Raw genomic sequence first — 24,667 nt, 5'->3', positions numbered from 1 at the left:
ATTTCATGGCATAGAAGAACTACCAAACGTTACTGTAAACTCATTATTGGTAATCTATATGAAATTATGAATCTTTCATGAAGCATTAATTCTAGAGCCAAAGAAGTTTTTCAGCTTTTACAGTAGAAAGAAATGTGGCAGGACAATTTAGTTCAACATAGAGTACTATTTGGAGTAAATGCTTTGTGTGAATTTAGAGAAGGGAGCAGTTGATTCACTAAGAACAAATCAAGGGAAATTGGCCTTTCTTTTTTGATATGGATAGAGATAAGTGAATCAAAGGGAATACAATATAATTTTCTATTGCTTTAAAGAAAGATTTTTATTCCAAGAAAATATATTTTAAAAGATTTTTATGATAACAACCTTCAACAACATTTATGTACTGAATACTTTTTTCATCCATTTACTGATCAGTCATAGCCAGAAGTGCAAGACACTGGTCAGAAGTACATATTCTTGAATCAGACTGCTCAGGTTAGATTCCTGCTTCATGCTTCTTAACCATATGAAGTTGCACAAGTTATTTAACCTTTCTTGCATAGGATTATGTGAAATGACTGATGGCCAAAAGTCCTTGTTCAATATCAACTTTATTAACTTATTTAATACTCAATTGTCACAAATGCTATGAAATATATAACACCATTCTCCCATTTTATAAGAAAGAAAAATGAGTTGCAGAGAAGTTACAACCTATGTCCCAGGTTATTCAGGAATAGCTCATCCCATTTTTAGTGTACTTCCTGGGATGTGACAGCATATTATTTCTGCAACAGATAGAAAATTTGCAATTTTGGTTCTCAGGTCTAATTATTCTAATTTTAGTACTATTAGTGTCCCCATATATATATAACTACCTTTGCATTCCACTAAGTAGTATCCTATATTCTCTCTAAAATTATGATTGAAAAATAAATTTAAAAAACATTAAGCAAAAACCGAAATTTTACATTGTCTTAGATTCCTACCACCATCAAAATATGAACATACATTTACAAATCATGTTAAACAGTTTATATTTACCCTTAAAGACAACATTCTTTTTGTCATTGCTATTGTTGTGCACTGTTGACTGAAATACTACCAAAGAATATATAGTTAAACTACCCCTCTTTACAACAAATGAATCATTTTATTTGGCTTTCATTAAAAATTTAAGGCAATGTTTATGAGAAGCATTTAATGTGAAGTTGTGGGTATCCCTGGGAATCTTTTCTTTGCTCTCATCCTGTGTTTCAATATTCTCTATAGTGGTAGCTCTATGTTTGCCTGTGATTGGGGAAGAGTACTGAGTTCTGGAAATAAAGCTATCCTCCTGGCTCTTCAAATAAACTTAGGGTTAGCTCAGAGAAAATTCAACTAAATAACTTCCCTCTTAGAATGTACATGTGGCATACTTGATACAAAATCTGTGTAAGTATAAACTGTGTAAGTATAAACTGGGAATCTCAGCTTTGATAACTCCTTGGTGGTTCTGAGACATTATTATACATGTACTCAGATTCCAGAGTATGTGTGGCAAAGAAACAAGAGGCACTTCCCTAGAAGGGAACAAATAGGGGTTTTAGAGTTGGAAATACCTATGTTGGAAAAGCATTTTATCCACCAGTTTGGTGTTTGAATTGGTAAGTTACTTGGGATTGAGTATATTTACTTGTGAAATGAATGTGAGGAATGATGCTCACTTCAGAAAAATGTTGAGTGCAAATAGATAAATATTACCCATAATACAATAGGAAGGGGCTCAGCACAGGCTAGTTTTCTTCCCTTTCCTTTCTCATCCACGCCCATACCTAAAGGTCTGTCTTCTCCTTTGATGAGATTTCAAGCAAAGTACCGTTGAACAACACATGTTTGAACTGCAAGGGTTCACTTTTATGCATATTTTTTGGATAAATACATACTACAGTACCACACGATCCGTGGTTGGTTGAATCCACAGATGTGGAAACCCAAATACGGAGGGCTGACTGTAAAGTTACCCATGGATTTTCTAGTGCGTGTGTGTCTTGGGTGGGGGGTCCACTGTATAAGGAAATCAGAAACTACATCCAGACAAGAAAGAGTTAAAATACTAGGAAAAAGTATGATATTAGTAATCCTAAGTAATATTTACTTAAATTATACTATGAGTTAGGCATTGTACTAAAGTGCTTTGCAGGCATTATCTCATTTATCCTTTCAAAAACCGTAAGTTAATATGATGGTTAATTTGTCTATAAACTTGACTGGGCCGAGGGTACCTAGACATTTCGCCAAACTTTACTTTGGTGGAGTCTGTGAGGGTTTTTGTGGATGAGATTAACACCTGAATCAGGAAAGTGAGCAAAAAAGATTGGCCTCATCAATGTGGGTGGGCCCCATCCAATCAAGTGAAGACCTGAACAGAACAAAAAGCTGAGTAAGAGGAAACTCCTCCTGCCTAACTAGAGGAACTGGACCTTGGTCTTTTCTGGTCTTTGGACTCAAACTGAGACACAGATTTTTGGGGGGTCTGGAGCCTATCAGCTTTCAAACTGGAACTGTACCATCAGCTCTCCTGGGTCTCTAGCCTGCTGACTGCAGATCTTGGGAGTTGTCAGTATACATAACCCTATAAGGCAATTCCTTACATTCTCATATGTTCTCTCCCTCCCCTCCCTTCCCTTCTTCCCCTCCCTCCTCCACTCCCTCCCCTCGCCTTCTCTGTATATTCACACCCACACACCCATCCACTCTACTGGGAAAACCTACTAATAAACTTAACTACTGCTGCAAACTCAATTTTTTTATGTAGCTTTTAAAGATATTATAGATCACAGTGCTAGTAAGTGGCAGAGCTGGAACCTAAAGCTAAATCAAGTATACATCCAAAGCTCATGTTGTTAATAGTATATACGGTTCAGGCAATATAGCCCATGTGCAACTCACTACATCTGCTTTCCCACAATCCAGAAGTTAGGACCTATATGAGTAAGTTACAAAAAGATTGGAACAGCTTAGGCGTAACACAGAGAAGAGCTCAAAGGCAATGGTGAATGATGGACATTCTATTTTAGCATGTAGAGAATACAGGGAGTGGTAGAAACTGTGAAGGATGAAGCCACATTTCCCCGGTTTGAAGAGAGCTGCAGGGAACTAGCTCCATTAAAGTCTAACAGTGTGAGAAGGTGGGCCCAATGTTGCCAGCTCTTTCAACTTTTCAAGGAGAGCCAGAAATCTAAGTTTTATGAAAACACATACAGTTTTTAAATGTTGGCAAATAACACAATTTATGTTGAGAACTAGCAAAACGTGTCTATAGGCCAACTGGAGGCAAAGACTAAGGCAGAAGGAAGATGAAAAAAAAAAACTACATGCATACCATACACACACACACACACACACGCATATACATGCATCCATGCATGCAGGCATCCGTCCATTATCTGAAACCCTTTTCTTCTTTGGCCCACAGGAATGTCTAGTGTTGCACTACTCCTACTCTGTCTTCTTAATCCTTGTGTCCCATACCCCTTTTCTCAGAGGCAATATCCACCATTTAAGCTGTATATAATGACATATAGGAAGAAAGAATGGAAGTACATAACACATAGAATCTAATGAAAAATGTTCAGGGACAATGATGTATACTAGGAACCAGTAGTTTCTATTGTAAAATACCACAACATCTTTTTTTTAATGTTAATATTTTAAAACCTCTAATATAAATTATACTTTTAATAGCCTTTTATTACAGTATATGCATGATTACAAAAAGTGATACTAACTCAGTGATGTTTTACAAGAACTGACACTTCTTAGTAATAGCACTTTTGCTATGAAATTTCCTCAAAACCTACTTTTGCTGTTATCTTATACATTTTGAACAGTTGAGACAAATGAAAATTGAAGCACAAGGCATTTTTTAATTTTCTCATTGATTTCTTCAAAGACCCATTGGTTTTGTTGCATAGTTTCTTCAGTGACCCACTGATTCAGTAGCATGTTGTTTAGTCTTCACGTGTTTATACTGTTTCCCATTTTCTTCTAGTCGTCGATTTCTAGTTACATGCTGTTGTGGTCAGAAAAGATACTTGATGTGATTTCAATCTTCTTTAATTTACAAAGACTTGTTTTGGGGCCTAGCACAGGATCTATCCTGGAGAATGTTCTATGTGCGCTTGAAAAGAATGTTTATTCTGATGCTTTTGGGTATAAAGATCTCTTACGTATCTATTAAGTCCATCTGGTCTAATGTGTTGTTTAATGACAGTGTTTCCTTATTGATTTTCTCTGGATGATCTATCCACTGATAGTAGGAGACTTAAATAACCCACTTATATCATTGTACTGCTATTTCTCCCTTTATGTCTGAAATACTTGCTTTCCATATTTAGATGCGCTTATCTTGGGTGCATAAATGTTTAAAAATGTTATATCCTCTTCTTGGATTGACCTCTTTATCATTACATAATGTCCTTCCATGTCTTTTGTTAGTCTTTGGGGTTTTTGTTTGTTTTTTTTTGCAGTACGCGGGCCTCTCACTGTTGTGGCCTCTCCCATTGCGGAGCACAGGCTCCGGACGTGCAGGCTCAGCGGCCATGGCTCACGGGCCTAGCCACTCCGCGGCATGTGGGATCTTCCCGGACCGGGGCACAAACCCATGTCCCCTGCATCGGCAGGCAGACTCTCAACCACTGCATCACCACGGACGCCCAGTCTTTGTTTTAAAATCTATTTTGATTGACATGAGTACTGCTACCTCAGCTTTCTTCTCATTTCCATTTTCATGGAGTATCTTTTTCCATCCCTTCACTTTTACTCTGTCTTTAAACCTGGAGTGAATCTCTTGCAGGCAGCAAAGAAATGGGTTTGTTTTTTTTTTAATTCATTCAGCCACCCTACGTCTTTTGACTGGAGAATTTAGTCCACCAACATTTAAAGTGATTATAGACAGGTATATAATGATTGCTATTTTGTTACTTGTTTTCTGGTTGTTTTCGTAATTCTTCTCTCTTCTTTTTCCTCTTGGTTTCTTATTTTGTGGTTTGATAGATTCCTTTAGTGTTATGTTTGGATTCCTTTCTCTTTATGTTTTGTGTACCCTTTGTAGGTTTTTAGTTTGCAGTTAACACGAGGTTCATATTTATCAACCTACATATATACAGACATATATTATAGGCTGATAGTCATTTAAGTTAAAAGCCACTGTAAAAGCACTACATTTTTCATCTCCCCTCAAGGTTTTGCATTTTGATGTCGTATTTAACATTTTAAAATTTTGTTTACCCTTATCTACTTACTGTGATTATAGTTGATTGTACTACTTGTCTTTTAACCTTCAGACTACCTTTTCAAATAGCTGATCCACTGCCTTTACCATATACTTACTCTTAACCAGTGAGACTTTTCCTTTCATGGATTTTATTTCTAGCTGTGGATTTTTCTTTTCCATTTCAAAAAGACTCATTAACATGTCTTTAAAAAGAGTTATTGATGAACTCCTTTAGTTTGTGCTTGTTGGGGAAATTTCCCTTTCAATTCTAAATGATAACCTTGCAGGATAGAGCATTCTAGGTTATAAGTTTTTTTTTTTTTTTTTTTTTTTTTCCTTTTGACACTTTGAATATACCCTGCAACTCCCTTCTGGCCTGTAAAGTTTCTGAAGAATCAGCTTATAGTTTTATGGGGTTTCCCTTGTATGTGATTATTTGTTTTTCTCCTGCTACCTATAAGGTTCTCTCTTTAACTTCTGCCATTTTAACTATGATATGTCTTCGAGTTCATCCTGTTTGGGACTCTCTGTGCTTCCTGTACCTAGACGTCCTTCCCAAGCAAAACAACTTAGGGCAGTTTTCAGCCACAATTTTTTCAAATATGTTTTCTGTCCCGTTATCTCTCTCTTGCCTTTCTGGTACCCCTTTAATGTGAATGTTACTATGCTTGATGTTGTCCCAGAAGTGTCTTAAACTGTCCTCCTTTATTTTCCTTCTTTTTGCTGTTCTTATTGGGAAGACAGAATAGTGGAAATCACCCAATCACTTTTTTGTTCTTCTGTATCATCTAATCTTTGTTGATTCTCCCTAGTGTTTTTTTTTTTTATTTCAGTTATTGTATTACTCAGTTCTGATTGGTTCTTTCTTATATTCTCTAAGTCTCCACTGAAGTTATCCCTGAGTTCCTCCATTCTTCTCCTAAGATCAGTAAGCACCCTTATGACCATTTCTTTCTTTATCAGGTAAATTATTTATCTCCATTTCATTAAGGTTTTTTCTTTCCTTGAATTATATTTTTTCTTTCTTGGGTTCAATTTTAGAACATATTCCTCTGTTTCATTTTGTTTGACTTTTGTTTTTTTGTTTCTGTGAATTAGGTACAACAGCTACCTCTACCTGATCTTGAAGGAGCGACCTTCTGTGGAAGCATCCCCTGTGTAGACTACTTGCACCTGGTGGTTTTGGCAGGCTGGCTGGAGCAGGCATGGGCCTTGGGAAGTCCCTGGGGAGCACTGTGCCCAAGGATGCTTTGGCAGGGTGGCTGGGGATGCAGTGGGCCCAGGCCAGGGGCAGTCTCTGGACCTAGGGGGCCTTGGTGGAGCAGCTAGAGTGGGTACAGGCCAGGGGGACTCCAACCATGGTACTTGCTATTTCCACTGACCCCACAGAGGACTCCAGCAGTTCCCTGCTCATTTGGCAGAAGCTCTAGGGTTAATAAATGGATTTCCTTCCTACATAGTCTAGGTGCCCTTTATAATGCTGTTTTTTCACTGTGACCCAGGGCAGACAAGTCTGCACTTGGCCCCTCAGCAATATTTCTCCTGACTACAAGTTGTCAGGGGTGGGGTCACCATGAATATCAAGTCTCTCTTTCTTATCTGTCTCTATGTGGTCCTCCTATGTGTGGTAGCCATTCCATCAGGCCCCAGGTTTTCTTCAGGAGGAACTATCCTATATGTAGGTGTAGATTTAGTATGTCTATGGGAGGAGGTGAGAAAAAAAAAAGGCATTGGGATGGGACCTGCACCCCTGAGAGGGAGCTGTGAAAGAGGAAATGTTCCCTTACCCTGGGAAGATCCTTCACAGGTGGGGAGATCAGCTGAGACAGAAAGCGAGTTCCAGAGGATCAAAGAAGAGTGCAGCAGCTGCCCTGTGGCAGGCAGAACAGGGAGAGAAGAGCACAGAGGGTCGGTGCCACCTCCCTGCACTTCGTAGACCAAGACACGTGTCTGTTGGTGTGTGTGGAGGTTGGGTACTGAAACTTAGTCTGCAGCCAACAGACCCAGGAAGAGGGCTGGGGTTGGCTGCTTGGAGACAGCCTGAAGGTGCTGGAGTGTGGTCCAAACTGCAACGAGGGGTGTGCGCATGAAGGAGTCTGGGTCCACCACTGAAGCCCCATTGTTAACATGAGCGCTCAAAGGGAGGGGTAGGGCCTGCCATAGCAGCCTCATTTTCTGAATGATCACACTGGGCACAGCTCTGCCTCTACAGGTTTGGGGAGCATGCAAGCACTCACAGGTTGTCCACATACAGAGGTGGGGTTCAAATCCAAGCCAATCTCCAAGGGCCTCACAACTTAGGAAGCAGGGCTGAAATCTGAGCCCTGTTCCAGCAGTGCCGCCTGCAGCTTTGTAAACTCAGAGACTGTGGGATATCCAAGTGGATTACTGATGCTCCCCTGGCTGAGGTGGATCCAGTGATAGTGACTGCAGGCTCCATGGGCCCACGCACACAGAGGCAGAGCCAGGGTCTGGGCTGACCCAGTAGCTCACATGGCAGATCCAGGTGCACAACTATGGCACTTCCCATGCCTGACTTCAGTGCTTCTGCACCAATGGACCTCCACTAGTGGCTCTGTGAGCACAGCACCTGAGGGATACCCAGGCAGATTGCCTCAATTCCCACAGCTGAGGCGGGGCCAAAGGCAGTGACAAAAACAGTGTACTTTGTGAGCCCACACAGTGGGTGACAGGCTACACCACAGAGTGCAATTCCCAGTGGACAGCTCCTGCAGACAAAATACTCAGTGTCTCCTCTCCCAGCAGGAGCGCTCCAGTCCTGCCTACCTCATACTGCAGTTCAGAAAGTGATCTGGGGGCATCTACAACAACTGGGGAGCAGATCCTGCCCCTAGCAGGGCTGTGACAACACCAAAACAAAGAGGAGCTCCCACTCAATATCGAGCACAGGCTCTGGTCACCACAACACCAGTCACACCCCCATCAAGGTGATAATGGCCAGCACACACTGAGGAAAGACAAGGCAGGCATCCATATTAAAAAAAAGCTCTCACACCAAAAATATCAGACTCATGGTGGTTACATAGGGACACTGCCAAACAAAAACAGCCCTTCAAAACCACAGTCGATAACTGTTTCTCCTACACTCAGAGTCAGAGAAATACAGGTAAAACGAAGAAGCACAAGAAACACTCCCAACTAAAAGACTGAGAAATCCCCTGAAAGAATAAACAATGAAACAGAACTCTCCAGTCTACTAGACCCCGAGTTCAAAGAGGACGTAATGAAAATACTGAAGGAATTAAGAAAGGCTATCGAAAGAAATGGAGATTACTGTAATAAGGAACTAGAGACTATAAAGAGGAGCCAATTAAAATTAGAAAACTCATTTTCTGGGACAAAAGCTGAGCTAAAGGCAATTAATAGCAAACTGGATAATGCAGAAGAATGAATAAGTTAACTGGAAGACAGAATAATGGAAATCACCCAATCAGAACAGCAGAAAGAAAAATGAAAAAGAAAAGAAAAAAGAAAGCAATATATGAGACCTATGGGATAATATAAAGCATCCCAATCTATACTTAATAGGGATCCCAGAAGGAGAAGAAAGAAAAGGTGATTGAAAATGTATTTGAAGAAATTATGGCTGAAAACTTTCCAAACCTAAAGAAGGAAACAGATATTTGGGTACAGGAAGCACAGAGGGTCTCAATCAAGATGAACCCAAACAGACCTACAACATGACATTATAATTAAAATGGAATAAGTTAAAGAGAGGATTCCAAAGGCAGCAAGAAAAAACAAAGAGTCAATTATAAGGGAAGCCCCATAAGGCTATCAGTTGATTTCTCTACAAAAAAGTTGCAGGCCAGAAGGGAGTGGCAAGATATATTCAAAGTCCTGAAGGGCAAAATCCTGCAACTTAGGATACTCTACCCAGCAATACTCTACCCAGCAAGATTAACACTGAGAATAGAAGTAGAGAAAGAATTTCTCAGACAAGCACAAACTAATACAACAATACTAAACCTATCCTAAAAGAAATACTGAAAGGTCTTCTCTAAATAAGAAAGAAACAAGAATCTATAGGAAAGAGAAAAATCAATTGGAAAGTAAATCATTTAAGCCAATACACAGATTTAAAAAAATTAAAAATTTTGTGAAAGCAATGGTAACTACAATGGACAGCAAAAAGATAAACATGAAGATGTAAAGGAGGACATCAAAATAATAATATATGGGGGGAGGAGAGTAAGAAAATGTTTATTTTTTTTTAGAATGTGTTTGAGCCTATATGACTACCAGTCTAAAGCAAGTAGACATAGTAATGAGTTAACATAGTGGAAAACCAGGAAAACCACAAATCAAAAGCATACGATAGATTCACAACAGCCAAAAAGAAGAGAACACAAGCAAAATACAAAATAAAACCATGAAACCACAGAAGGAAAAACAAAAAAAGAAGAAATGAAGAAGAACTACAAAACTGACTGGAAAAAAGGCTTAAAATGGAAATAATAATAAATTACATATCAATAATTACCTTGTCAATGGACTAAATGGTCCAGTCAAAATACAGAATGGCAGACTGGACAAAACAAGAGCCTACAATATGCTGCCTACAAGACACCCACTTTAGGGCTAAGGACACACATAGATCGAAAGTGAGGGGATGGAAAAAGATATTTCATGCAAACAGAAATGACAAGAAAGCAGGGGTAGCAATACTCACATCAGACAAAACAGACTTTAAAACAAAGGCCATGAAAAAAAGATAAAAAAGAACACTATATAATGATAAAAGCATCAATACAAGAAGAGGATATTATACTCGTTACCATATATGCACCCAATATACAAGCACCCAAATACATAAAACAAATACTAACAGACATAACAGGAGAAACTGATGGGAATACTATTATAGAAGGCAACTTTAACCCTCCACTGACATCAATGGACAGATCTTCCAGACAGAAAATCAATAAGGCAACAGAGATCCTAAATGATATAATAGAACAGTTAGACTTAATTGATATTTTCAGGACATTATATCCAAAAACCCCAGAATACACATTCTTTTCAAGTGAACACGGAACAATCTCTACGCTTGACCACATACTAGGACAAAAAACAAGCCTCAACAAGTTTACGAGGATAGAAATTATTTCAACCATCTTTTCTGACAACAGCAGCATGAAACTGGACATCAACCACAGAAAAAGAAACATGAAAAAAATGATTACATAGAGACTAAACAACATGTTACTAAAAAAGCAATGGGTCAATGATGAAATTCAAGAGAAAATTAAAAATACCTTGAGACAAATGACAATGAAAACACAACCATACATACAAACTCTATGGGGAGGAACAAACGGACTTCTTAGAGGGAAGTTCATAATGATGCAGGCCTTCCTCAAAAAGCAAGAAAAACCCCAAATAAAAACCTACCTTATGCCTACAGGCTGGGAGAAAACATTTGCAAATAATGTGATAACAAGGGCTTAATTCCCAAAATATACAAACAGTTCATATAACTAAAGAACAAAAAAAAAAATCAAACAAGCCAATATTACTCAGCCATAAAAAGAAACGAAATTGAGTTATCTGTAGTGAGGTGGATGGACCTAGAGTCTGTCATAGAGAGTGAAGTTAAGCCAGAACGAGAAAAACAAATACCGTATGCTAACACATATATATGGAATCTAAGGAAAAGAAAAAGGTCATGAAGTACTTAGGGGTAAGATGGGAATAAAGACACAGACCTACTAGAGCACGGACTTGAGGATATGGGGAGGGGGAAGGGTAAGCTGTGACAAAGTGAGAGAGTGGCATGGACATATATACACTGCCAAACATAAAACAGATAGCTAGTGGGAAGCAGCCACATAGCACAGGGAGATCAGCTAGGTGGTTTGTGACCACCTAGAGGGGTAGGATAGGGAGGGTGGGAGGGAGGGAGACACAAGAGGGAAGAGATATGGGAACATATGTATATGTATAACTGATTCATTTTGTTATAAAGCAGAAACTAACACACCACTGTAAAGCAATTATACTCCAATAAAGATGTTAAAAAAAAAAAAGGGACAGAAGTCCTAAATAGACATTTCTGCAAAGAAGACATACAGATGGCCCATAGGCACTTGAAAAGATGCTCAACTTTGCTTATTATTAGAGAAATGCAAATCAAAACTACAATGAGGTATCACCTCACACCAGTCAGAATGGCCATTATTAAAAAGTCTACAGATGATAAATGCTGGAGAGGGTGTGGAGAAAAAGGAACCCTCCTACACTGTTGGTGGCAATGTAAGTTGGTGCAGCCACTATGGAAAACAGTAGAGAGTTTCCTTAATAAACTAAAAATAGAGCTACCATATGATCCTGCAATCCCAATCCTGGGCATATATCCTGAGAAAACCATAATTCGAAAAGATACATGCACCCCTATGCTCATAGTAGCATTATTTACAATAGCCAAGGCATGGAAGTAACCTAAATATCCACTGACAGAAGAATAGATAAAGAAGTGGTTATACGTACACAATGGAATATTACTCAGCCATAAAAAAGAATGAAATAATGCCACTTGCAGCAACATGGATGGACCTAGAGATAATCATACTAAGTAAGCCAGACAAAGACAAATACCATGATATCACTTATATGTGGAATCTAAAATATGATACAAATGAACTTATTTATGAAACAGAAACTGACTCACAAACATAGAAAACAAACTTATGGTTGCCAAAGGGAAAACGGGATGAGGGAGGGATTAATTAGAAGTTTGGGATTAGCAGATACAAACTGCTATACATAAAATAGATAAACAAGGTCCTACTGTATAGCACAGGGAACTATATTCAATATTCAATATCCTGTAATAAACCATAATGGGAAAGAATAAAGATATATATATATATATATGAATATATGAATCACTCTGGTGTACACCAGAAACTAACAACATTATAAATCAACTATATTTCATTAAAAATATAGTGTATATAGGTATACATGTCAAACATTATGTATATGTATACACATATGTACCATATGTGTGACATCACATAGTATGCGTGCATATAGTATATATGTGTGTATACTGATATATACACATACTATATTTATAATATATACATATATAAATATGTACTATAAATTTCAGGTATAATTTAATCAGTGGATATGTAACTCCTTGGTATGCATAGAGATTCTCAGTTTTTTAGATTCTTCTAGGAAATGTATGGCTTGATGTCAGGAATGTATTAGGCTTTTCATTAGTGATGCATGTTAGGTTAGGGAGGTAGGTATGGTCATATTCATTTCTCATGTCACTTAAATGTTTTCTAAGGCAATGTTTTAGGCACAGTGTATAGAAACAAACATATTACCTCCTGGAGAATTCTAATTTAATAGATGTCAAAATAATGATATACTCAGTAAGTATAATAAGAGATATGGGTGTGTCAGGAAGATGGTGGGGAAAGAGAAGAATGAACATCACAGAACATGTACTGGGAGTGTGCATCTACTAAATTGATCATAGGGGACTTGACTTTTTTTTAAAGGTTTGAGCTCAGAAATGAGGAAGATGGACAAGAGTATTCTGATGCCTCTGTAAGATCAAGTCATTGGTAGTCACATACTCTGTCTACATGAAGGGTGGCTGCATTTGATTCTAGTTATGGTCTAACAAGAAGAGCCAAGAAGTATACTGAAGACAAAATTTGGTGGATGTCTAGCAACTATTTCCTTATCATATTCTTCCTCAATCAAGAAATGAGCTGCAGGGGAGGGAAGGGATGGGAGTTTGGGATTAGCAGAGGCAAACTATTGTATGTATGAAGGATAAACAACAAGGTCCTACTATATAGCACAGGGAACTATATTACATATCCTTTGACAAACTGTAATGGAAAAGAATATGAAAAAGAATATATATAACATATGTATAACTGAATATATATATATGTATAACTGAGTCACTTTGCTGTAAAGAAGAAATTAACAACACTGTAAATCAACTATACTTCAATAAAGTTTTTAAAAAGTGAGCTGCATGATAAGGGAGGGGAGACCCCCCCCCCTTATTTAAAAGTCTTGGGAAATAACTATAATGTCCATGTGACTATTTCTGTAGAACCCCATATGCATTGCACATTTCACTTTAAATGTACTCCTACAGGGACTTCCCTGGTGGAGCAGTGGTTAAGGATATGCCTGCCAATGCAGGGGACACAGGTTTGATCCCTGATCCACGAAGATGCCACATGCCGCGGAGCAACTAAGCCTGTGCGCCACAACTACTGAGCCTGTACTCTAGAGCCCACGATCCACAACTACTGAGTCTGCGCGCCAAGAGCCCATGCTCCGCAACAAGAGAAGCCACTGCAATGAGAAGCCCGTGCACTGCAACAAAGATAGAGAAAGCCGGCGTGCAGCAACGAAGACCCAATGCAGCCCAAAATAAATAAGTAAAATTTAAAATAAATAAATAAATGTAGTCCTACAATGATCCTGTTGATGAGGAATGACTTAGGGATTGATGTGTTCAAAGATAATATTTGTAGTGGAAGAAAAACAACTTCAGAAGCAAAGGCTCTTGGGTAAGAGGAATCAATATTCCAAGCAGCACTCAGGCCTGGAAGATTGATTTCCTCACCCGAAGCATATTAACAGTGTTTCTCAAAAGTGGTATAAAGAACATGTACGCTCCAACATTGTCACTGGTGCCTTCTAAATGCAGGTTCGTAGGCCAAACTGTCTGTTTCTAAAGTTGGGCCCAGAAAATACTACTTAACCAAGTATTTGTGGCGATTTTTATGCATTCCAATATTAGAGTCACTAAATTAGAGAAATAAACTCTTCCTCCACTACTATCACAGAGGGCAGTCATATGCAAAAGTTATGTCAGAAAGTACACTATCATATTCTGATTTTTAAAGCACTGTTTAAAAGAAATGTATTTCTGCATTAAATAACCTCTTATAGTAGAGATGACAGAAATAAAAATGTCAGTAACATTAAAAAGTCACTCTATTATTTAGAGACCAAACTTCAAACTCTTAGCAACCATTTAGAAAATCTGCTTTTTAGCCATTGCAGATATAGTTTCAGAGCTAGATTCTACTGTCATATCTGTAGGTATCAGGAAGTTACAAGACTATGACAGACATTCCTGGCAGACTACTCAGAAACTACATTCATCCCCCGACCACTATTTCTTCCTTAATGAGAACCAGAATTTGTTCAGGTATCATCGACTTATTATGAAGGACAATCGATGCCTCTCCTTAACATCAGGAGTGAATCTTTTATTCCATTCTGATTAAGATAATTACATTCCCCTTCTGTTATTAATTTAGGAAAATGTGATATACTTAGGCATGTGATACACTTACAACAAATGGAACACTAAAGGCTATCTCGTGGGGGAACTTCTGAGAATGGTCTCCTTCGCATTCTGACCTCTACGCTCTTGTGCGAGGATATGATCCTTGGATCTGTGGCAACAATTTTGTAAATATGGAAAACAAGCCTAGAGACAAAAAATACTAAAAGGATTTCAGAAAGAAGAGGAAGGAGGAAGAGAGGAGGAGGGATTACAAAGAATGTGAAATCTTGGCCCTTTATGGTATTTATGAGCCCTTGAATAAACCAACGAATAACCTACCATGTGATTTTGCAGGCTCAGTTACCAGAGAAGGAACTAAACCAGCCGGACTACTACCCATCCCCTCCTTTTACTAAGGGAATGCTTCTAGAAAAAGAAGGCAGGTGACATGGTTTATTTTCCTTGTAAATCTGCTGATAACCAGGCCTACTTTAAAAAGGCTAATGGAATTTGCTATGATAAAGGGCCCTAATACCTAGAATGCTCTTAAGCACGATGTCTGTGGATAAGGATAATCCATAATCCTTATTATTAACCCATCATCTATGGAATTATGAGGCACGACTTCCTTAAATTACTTAAACCAGGGTCTAAAAATGGAGATATTTCATAGCCTAACCACTTCTTCATTATCAAGTAATGCATAACCCTCACTTGACACCTCCTCTTTTACTGTGCATGCCGAATGCAGAAAGACAGGAGGAACCACACAGGATGTCCCAGACTTCTACCATATTTGTCTGATCCTCCCTTTTGTCTGCATCCTTGAAATTATTAGTAATGCTGACACTGCATAAGACCCTTGATTCAGATGATTCTGATTTGACAGTCTTAGACTCTGTGTTGGCTCATCTTTTTAGGTAAGATAATAAGTCTCCGTTTTGCATGCCATTGTGAACTGGGTCTTCTGCGTATCAATTGGGATGCTTTCTGTGGAAAGTAACTACAATGGCCAATGAAAGAAGCAAAAGCATTAATGAGACACACGGCACTTAATAAGGGAAATATAAGAAGCACAGAAAAATCTGAAAGAGAAACTGCTCTAGCTAAGAATTTCATTGACAGCTAGTAAGAAGAGACTGTTAATTAGCACAATAACCATGCCAATGTTTTATCTGTACTTTTAAAATTTACTATTAAGTAGATACTCTTTGGGGGTTCTTCCAGCCTATAAGCACATGCTACTTTTCTCCAGTTCACACAGATGGGTACCTATTGCCTTGGCCAGAGATTATCAGACCATACCTGAATACCTGACAAGGGTGCACCAATCACATACTCTTCTCCATTAAATTTTCAATAGGGCTAAGTCTGCAGCCAGTCTTTGTGCACTGCTGGAAATGTAACATGCAAACATGGCAGCTGCTGGAATGACATTACTTACCTGCTATGGCACTTAGCAGAGAAAATTCTTATGCTGAAAAAAAGTAGGTATGCTGTGAGAAGGAAAAGTGAGAAGCAGACAGCTCAAGCACAATTCTCACTAATACACCTGCATATATTTATGTACAACAAAAAGGTTTAAAACAGGATGTGGTTGATTTAGTTAGTGCAGTATGGTTTCAGTTTTCCTCAACCAGGCTTGTAGCTTTCCCTATTAAGCACTGATTTTAAAAACTCATTTCAAATATTGTATTGGAGAACCGACAGTTAAGTTCATTTTCCTGGGGACCAAAATGAGTTGACCAGAAAATTTCTCCTTACAGTCAAGGACAATTTCCGCTTGCATGAGTTAGCTCACGTGCAGTGTTCTGACTCAGAAATCAAATGTACAGAGACAAACTACCATGTGGAGGTTGTGCATAAATCTGAACACATTTGCAAAATATCAAAGACAAACATATGGGATTGAGATACTGCAAAGATGAAGAAATGAAAGTCTTGTATAAAAATGTTCTCACCATCTGTGTGTGTGTGTGAGAGAGAGAGGGAGAGGGAGAGGGAGAGAGAGAGAGAGAGATGGAGAGAGAGCAAGAAGTAAAGATTTTAAGTGGATCTTTAAGTGGGAAGAATAACGCTAGAAGCTGCAAACAGACAGGAAAAGCATCAACATGATACAGTAGTTGCCTCTAAGATCAAATATTGTGGTTTTGAAACTCAATTTACTGCATTAAAATAGACTTTAGCTTTACTCAACATCATGGAGTAACACTATGTCCTCTATCAGTCCTTCATTTATCTCATTGGTAAAGAAAAGTACTTGTGAGACTCCTTTGGTTCTAATTTGCATAAATTCCCAACTTTAGGGGAATACACTGGAGCGGCATGTCCATGCCTGACCTCCAAGTTAATGCTAGTTCCTTAAAATAAGGACATGACAAGAATGTCAAAGCAGTCAATGAGTTTAATCATGATATAAAACAAAGGACAAGATACAAAATGCCTGGAAGAAAAAAGTTTTAATAAAGTAAAATGGCAAAAGAGAAATCCTACACTGGATCAAGATGGTGGAGTAAGAGGATGTGGAGCTCCCCTCCCCTCATAAACACATCAAAAATACATACGCATGTGGAACAATTCTTACTGAAAACTAACTTGAAACTGGCAGAAGGGCTCCTAATACACCTAAGGCTATAACAAAGAAACGCACAGAATTGGGAAAGAAAGGAAGGAAAGTGATTGGGCCAGGACCTGTGCCCCTGGGATGGGACTCAAAGGAAAAGGGAGATTGCATGAGTAGACACACTTCCTGGGGAGTGAGTGTTTAGAACCACATATTGGGCACCCCAGTTCTAGGGTCCTACATGGGGGAGATGAGCCCCCTTGGCTGGTTGGAGAACCACTATGACTAATAGGAGAACTGTGGGAAGCCTGGACTCTGCTCATGAGGATTGCATTTGGGCTGGCTTGCTCTCCAGGCAGGGCAGAAAGAGGTCCGCCTTAGCAGCTGCTGTGTTTTCCACGAAGGCCTCAGTGAACACCCTAGCCAAGCAAATACTCCAGCCCTGCACACTTGACATCACAGCACAGGATGTGAGGTAGCCATGACTGGGGAGGAGACTCCAGCATAGGGTGAAGAAGTGACCGGTCCCAGGGCTGAGCCTGGGTGGGGCGGTATCAGTCATTATTGGCACTTATCCAAGTAGCACAACAAAAGCAGCCAAGATCTCAAACAGCAGACACTACACCACAGCTCAACCCCATACATCCTGAGAGTCTATGCGGGCCCTGCAGACCCCACAGTGTGACTCCACCACAGGCTAGGGGTGGCAGAGGCTGGGGGCAGTGATCTGCTGTCAGGGACAAAGGGGACATACACCCAAGGGTGTGTCTGAGTGGAGCAAACAATTGTGGGTACCTGGACAAGCATCACATTGAGACAGCTCAGACCTCTGTCTGTGGCCAAAACAGGCTGAGACTTGGCACAGGTCCCACCTGCTTTAGCAATCCCCACCTCTGAGGTAAGTCACTGGGTGTAAGGAGATGGGAAAACACACTTAAAGAGAACAGAGGTAAGTAGGGCCTGAAACTCAAGGCTTCTGCTCCAGCAACTTGGGATCATACCCTAACTCTGACAAGGTGTTGACGGGCACTGTATAGAGAGGAAGTCCCACCTCACACCCAGCTCCAGCTCTAGCCCCTCAATCTCCAGCTCCACCCACTACCAAGGTGATAGCTTCCGGCACACACTGAGGAAAGAGGTGACATGTGCCCATGTCAAATCCAGCTCTCCCACTGAAGGCACTGGGCACATGCAGTCTGTATAGGGACACTCCCACATTAAGAACACCCCTTCGAGACCACAATAGGTAACTGTTTCACCTAAATTCATAGAGGCAGTGAATGTTAACCAAAATGAAAAGGCAGAGAAAGTGCTCTCAACTGAAAGAGCAAGAGAAAACACCCAAAACTGTATCAAACAGAAATAAACAATTTACCAGATAAGGAATTCAAAGCATTAGTAACAAAAATCTTAACTAAAGTAGGGAAAAGATGTACAAAGTGAAAAATTCAACAAGGAACTAGAAAATATTTAAAAGACCCAATCAGAAATGAAGAATTCAATAGCTGAAATTAAAAATACACTGGAAGGAATGAATAGCAGACTAAGTGACACAGAAGAATGCATAAGTGATCTGGAAGATAGAATAATGGAAATCACCTAATCAGAACACCAAAAGAAAAAATTTAAAAACTCAAACAGTTTAAGAGATCTCTATGGTACCATCAATCATATCAGCATTCACATTACAGGGGTCCCAGAAGGAGAAGAGAGATAGAACGGTATCACAAAATATCTTTGTGGAAATTACAGCTGATAACGTCCCAAACCTGAAAAAAGAAACAGATATCCAGGTATAAGCACAGAGGATCCCAAAAAAGATGAACCCAAAAAGACCCACACCAGGACATATGATAATTAAAATGGTAGAAGTGAAAGATTAAGAGAATTCTAAAGGCAGCAAGAGAAAAACAGAGTCATATACAAGGGAACCCACATAAGGCTATCAGTTGATTTCTCTGAAGAACTGTTACAAGCCAGAAGGGAGTGGCATGATATATTCAAAGTGTTGAAAGGGAAAAACTTGCAACCAAGATACTCTACCCAGAAAGATTATTATTTATGATCAAAGGACAGATAGCAGAACTTTGGAGACAAGCAAAAATTAAAAGAGTTGATCAATACTAAAGCTACTGTAAAAGAAATGTTAAAGGGTCTTCTCTAAGTGGAAAAGAGCTAAGAAGCTATAAGAAAGGGAAAAATCCCACTAGAAAAGGCATATATATAAAAGGATTGTAGATAAAAATATAGACGCATATAGAATAATAAGATATAGATAGATATAGATTGAAGATATATAAAAGGACTGAGGATCAACAACTTAATAAGCCAGTTCAAAAATTAAAAGCAAGAAACTGTAAAAAGCAATTCTAACTACAACAAACAGTTAAGAGATAGACATGAAGATGTAAAATATGACATCAAAAGCACAAAATATAAGAAGGAGTGAAACAGATTTTTTAGAATGTGTTTGAACTCAAATGACTACCAGTTAAAAACAAGTAGAGTAGATATGGTTATAGGTCAACATATATGAATCCCATGGTAACAACAAATCAAAAACCTATAACAGATATACAAAAGCTAAAAAGAAAGGAACACAGGCATACTACTACAGAAAGTCATCAAACCACAAGGAACTCTCAAAGTTGGTAGAGAGGGAACATATCTCAACATAATAAAGGCCATTTATGACAAACTAGCAGCTAACATCATACCCAAAAACTGAAAGCTTTTCCTCTCAATTTAGTAACAAGGATGCCCACTGTCACTGCTTCTGTTTAACATAGTATTGGAAGTCCCAGCCACAACAATCAAACAAGAAATAAAAAGCATCCATATTGGAAGGGAAGAAGTAAATCTGTCACTACTTGCAAATGACTTGATACTCTATAGAAAATCCTCAAGTCTCCACCAAAAAAATATGAGAACTAATGAATGAATTCAGCAAAGTTGCAAGACACAACATTAATATACAGAAATCTGGTGGGTTTTCCATACATTAATAATGAACTATCAAAAAGTTAAAAACCAACCATTTAAAATCACATAAAAAAGAATACAGTACCTAGGAATAAACTTCACCAAGGAGGTGAAAGACCTATACACTGAAAGCTATAGAACGTTGATGATGCATGTAAATGGAAAGATATCCCATGCACTTGGATTACAAGCATATTGTTAAAATGGCCACACTACCCAAAGCTATCTTCAGATTGAACGCAATCCCTACCAAAATATCCATGACATTTTTCATAGAACTACAACAAATAATCCTAAAATTCATAGAGAACTACAAAATACCCTGTATTGCCAAAGAAATCTTGAGATAGAACAAAGCTGGAGGTACCACTCTCCCAGACGATCAAAACAGCATGGTACTGGCACAAAAACAGACACATAGATCAATGGAACAGAATAGAGAGCCCAGAAATAAGCCCACATACTTGTGGTGAATTGATTTGCAACAAGGGAGGCAAGAATATACAATGGAGAAAAGACAGTCTCTTCAATAAGTGGTGCTGGGAAAACTGGACAGCTACATGAAAAACAATGAGAACATTTCCTCACACCATATACAAAAATAAATTCAAAATGGATTGAAGACCTAAATGTAAGACTTAAAACCATAAAACTCCTAGAAGAGAACACAGACAGAACATTCTTTGACATAAATTGTAGCAATATTTCTATGGATATGTCTCCTTAAGCAAAAGAAATAAAAGCAAAAATAAACAAATTAAACCTAATTAAACTTAAAAGCTTTCATACAGCAAAAGAAACTATCTACAGAAAAGACAACCTATGAAATGGGAGAAAATATTTGCAAATGATATGACCAACAAGGGGCCAATATCCAAAATATATGAATGGCTCATACAAGTCAATACTAAACAAACCAAACAATCCAATAAAAAAATGGGCAGAAAATCTGAATAGACATTTCTCTAAAGACAACATACAGGTGGTTCACCAGCACATGAAAATATGCTCAATAGCACTATCATTAGAGAAATGCAAATCAAAACCACAGTGACATATCACCTCACACCTGTCAGAATGGCTACCAGAATGTCTACAAGTAACAAATGTTGAATAAGACATGGAGAAAAGGGAACCCTCTGGGAATGTAAATTGGTGCAGCCACTATGGAAAACATTATGGAGGTTCCTCAAAAAAAACTAAAAATAGGACTACCACATGATCCAGAAATTCCACTCCTGGGTATATATACGAAAAAAATGAATACCCCAATGTTCATAGCAGCATTATTTACAATAGCCAAGATATGGAAGCAACTCAAGTGTCCATCAACAGGTGAATGGATTAAGAAGATGTGGTAGAATCTGCCTGCTAATGCAGGGGACATGGGTTCGAGCCCTGGTCTGGGAAGATTCCACATGTCACAGAGCCACTAGGCCCGTGAGCCACAACTGCTGAGCCTGTGCGTCTGGAGCCTGTGCTCCTCAACGAGAGGCCACGATAGTGAGAGGCCCGCACACCGCGATGAAGAGTGGCCCCCGCTTGCCACAACTAGAGAAAGCCCTCGCACAGAAACAAAGACCCAACACAGCCAAAAGTTAATTAATTAATTTAATTAAAAAGTAACTGTACCATTAAAAAAAGATGTGGTATACACGTACAACGGACTATTACTCAGCCGTAAAAAAGAAAGAAATTCTGCCATTTGCAGCAACGTGGATGGACCTAGAGAATATTATGTTTAGTGAAATAAATCAAAGTCAAATACTGCATATCATCACTTATATATAGAATCTAAAAAAATAAAACGAATGAACATCACAAAACAGAAACAGATTCACAAATATAGAGAACAAAATAGGGATTATCAGCAGCAGCAAAGGGAAGAGTGGAGAGGCAAGAGAGGGGTATAGGATTAAGAGATACATACAAACTACTATGTATAAAATAGCTAGCAACAAGGACATACTGTATAGCATAGGAAATTATAGCTGTTACCTTGCAGTTAACTTTAATGGAGTATCATCTGTAAAAATACTGCATCACTATGCTGAACACCTGAAACTAGTATTACTGTAAGTCAAATATACTTCAGTTAAAAATAAAAATAAAGTGATTATTGATACAGTTGGAAAAAAAGAAAAACAGAAAACCTAATACACTGAATGCAGAGAAGAGGAAACGTAATGTAGATGAATACTAATTTGTTGTATCTTGATGTTGTAGGTTTTGAAAAACTAACTGCAATTGAACATATCACTATGCTGTATTTGCATTTATTTTTATTTCAATATAATTAAGGTAATCCATTCTATATATTATTTGTATATTTTAGAAAAATTCATGACTTTTTTTTTTTATCTACAGAAGAGCACAACCATAGCTAATATAGGTCTACCTTTTTGTTTTGTTATCTACCAGTATTACTTGACAATGACAGAAATACAGAGTGGCACTGACCAGCAAGGGAAACATTAGAAAACCCTCGTATATGAGTTAATTGTGCACATTTTGGTTCTACAAAATGTATTACAGCATTGTACATGGAAATCCTGAGAGAATTAAATGTAATTTTAAGCTACATGATACTTGGGTAACTATGCTAAATCATTTATGAAGCTACATTTAAGAAAAAAAAAGCTGAATGAACTCTCCATCTTGACGACTCATAAACCATGATCAACATACAGAGGGTCAGCAGTTATTCTTTAACAGGACGGCCTGAACATGCAAGCACTTCACCGCTAGTTTTATTCTGAACCTCTTCTAAATTTTACCTGAAACTTTCTCTGGTTCTGAGCAATAATTATGTAATGATCATCCACATATTCCAGAATTTGATTTTAAGAGGCTTACATTTTTCATTCAAGCTACTAGTACCAGCACCCTTTTCAATAGTCAGTGCCATTTTGAGGGTCCAAAAAAATTTCAAACAAGACAGAGATTTAGCTTGCCTGAACTTTGGGTATTTTTGTAGGCCTCTTGTCAATCAGCCACAAAGAAGAGCTACAACACAGCAGAAAAACCTTCCTAAGATTTGCATAGTTCAAAACAATTAAATAAACAACTACAACAAAACATTCTCCTCGCTGGAGCATTTCAAATTTCCATTCCAATTTCCACTTCTTCCCACCACAATATTTAGCCACCCATATATCATAACATGGAAACTGGAGGGGAGAAACATCAAGGGAAAGAGTGGAGTAGCTCAAACTACAGAAACTTTTAGACTTTGTCATGAGAAAGTTCCTTTTATCTTCTGATGAGCTCTAGGAATCTTGAGTTATTGAGTCCAAGAAGTCTTAATGATTTAGTCTTTAACCCACATCTCTGGGATTAGATTTCTTGCCCATCAACGGTTCAGCTGAAACACGCTCACCTATCAACTAGGATCTGCTTGGATAGGGAGAGAAAATAGTTAAGAGCACAGGCTTTGACAGAGCAAGTTTGAATCCTGGCTCTACAACTTTAGCTGTGAGACCTTAGATAAATGATTCATTTGCTCTGTGCCCCAATTATTTCCTTGCAAATTCAGAATAAAAATGTTATTATCATCATATAAGTTATGAGCATTACATAAGATAATATTGGTCAAGTGCTGTGAAAAGTACCTAACAAATTATTATGAGGACAATGTGAAAGCTATTTGTAAGAAGGGAATGAAGGTTATCGAGTGGTCTATCAAATGGTGGGTCTATTTGATATGCATCAGGGGCAAAGTGTCATTTAAAGAGCTTCCTGGAATAGTGATGTCACAAAGATGGCAATATAGGTGGTTCCTGACTTTGGTTCCAGTCACAAGGGTGGGGGAGGTGGGGGGGGTGAGGCTGTAACTCAGAGACCCAGACAGACTGCATTAGACAGTAAGAGAAGCTGTTCCTGGTTGACTGCATTGCCCCTCCCCCAGGCCAGTGCAGCACCATGTGAAGTTCATCAAGTGGGAAAAGGGAACCCAGGGGAGTCAACCAGCTCCCCCCAGCATTGTGGGTCGTCTTGCAGAAGACCCTAACAATGATCCTGTACCTTGATCATGGCAGGGGAATCCACAGGATTCTCCAACTGTGATGGAGAAGGGGAGAGGGGCTTTCAACAACCAGACTAAGTTCCTACCTGCAAAGCTGAAGTAGTAACCCCAACAAATGGCTTTCTTCATCTGAGAACCAAGTGGCACTCTCTGACCACAGAACTCTGCAGGTTGCAGATCTGCCTAATTCAGACCCTCAAACAAGGAGTCCTGCCAGCCCTAGAGCCTGATTTGCCCACGCCCATGCAAGGAGCTCATCACAGCCCACCTAGTGTGGAGAGTGTCTTCCAGCCTCATCTGACCAGAGGACTGGCAACAACTCCTGGAAGCAGTGTGGCCCAGTAGCACTTGAGCCAAGAGGCAGGCAGGCAGAGCAAATCACCCCCACAGAAAAGTCACTACCAGGCATGGAGCATTCCAGTGCTGTGTAGACAGGGGGACTAATTCAAAGCCAAGACTGAGAGAAGCTCCCAGGCCCTCCTAACTGGAGATCCTTGTTTGGGAAACAGAGTGCCTGGAGTGGCCCCTATTCACCCACACAGGCAAAAGAGC

Source organism: Grampus griseus (genome assembly GCF_964374135.1).
Source record: "Grampus griseus genome assembly, chromosome: X".
NCBI lineage: Eukaryota > Metazoa > Chordata > Mammalia > Artiodactyla > Delphinidae > Grampus > Grampus griseus.
Note: the sequence above shows the minus strand (reverse complement) of the source record.